Source organism: Propithecus coquereli, unplaced genomic scaffold, assembly GCF_000956105.1.
Source record: "Propithecus coquereli isolate 6110/MARCELLA unplaced genomic scaffold, Pcoq_1.0 Scaffold25, whole genome shotgun sequence".
In the NCBI taxonomy this organism is placed as follows: domain Eukaryota; kingdom Metazoa; phylum Chordata; class Mammalia; order Primates; family Indriidae; genus Propithecus; species Propithecus coquereli.
Genome location: NW_012148063.1, coordinates 2786795 through 2787807, shown reverse-complemented (window position 1 = coordinate 2787807; position 1013 = coordinate 2786795). Strand labels below are relative to the sequence as shown.

Sequence of the window (1013 nt, the reverse complement as noted above, 5' to 3'; positions counted from 1 at the left end):
ATATTATTAGTGTCTCATACAGTGCTTTGACATAGTAGGCACTCAATAAATTTTTGTTAAATAAATACATAAGATAAATGGAGTGGAAAATTGTTTTGAGATATGGTGTGTGCTAGTATTCCTTAGAGCAGAGCAAAATAAAGAAAAATTACACTTGCAGAGTTTGGAACATTGTTTTATGAACTCCCAGGTTTCAAATTTATTAAAACCTCTATGAACATCAACCCATGTACAACACCAAGTCCATAAAGAAGCAGTAAAAGGAAAACACAACTAAGCATTGTTCACTGTCTCTACTTTCCTCAATCATTCCCAGAGTGAGTCTCTAAATTGTTCTCAATGCAGAAAAAGGTGTCAACAACAAATGAGAGCAGTTCAGTCACTTCATTTGGTGAAATGTTCTCCCTTTGATGTAGCTGATAGGAGAATTAATAGATTATAGCAATTTAGAAAACAAAAGTAAGGGCAGACTCAGATGCCTTTAATGGGAGAAATTACTTCTTTCTTTCATTGAGTATGAAGTAAAAAATATTAACGAAGTATCAACTCTTACCATTATAATTAATCATCCAGTTCTTGCACCAATACATATATACTTGGGCAGAATCAGGGCACAATATGTCAAATTTAGATTCTTTTCCTATTTGGGATTGGTATTTAATGAATTTAAAACCTCAATCTTGGGACTTCTGCTTCTAGTGCAGATGCAGTAATAGGGGCTAGATTTAACCTCTTGCCTGAAATATATTTTCAAGGTATTGGACATCAAGCAGACCACAAAGTACAATGATGCCTTGGAGATGTAAAACCCACAAGGGGAGTCCCAGAATAGCCTCAGTTTCCTGACTGGAGAAAATTCCAAGGCTGCAACACAGGAAAAGCCCACTCAGAGCCTGGTGGTCTCATTGAATTGAAGAGAGAGAGAGCTGGGACTCCCTGGAGGGCAAGGTGGCTTGAGTTAATAGAGCAGAGCACCAGAGAGAAGAGCCCTGCATGTAGAGAGAGCTACATAG

At 37.5% G+C, this 1013-nt stretch overlaps 1 protein-coding gene across 1 annotated transcript in view; it reads right to left on the bottom strand.

Moving 5' to 3' along the window:
• The window catches only part of OPRM1 (opioid receptor, mu 1), a 110900-nt gene that overhangs the window by 95727 nt on the left and 14160 nt on the right, over window positions 1–1013 (bottom strand). The window lies entirely within an intron of this gene.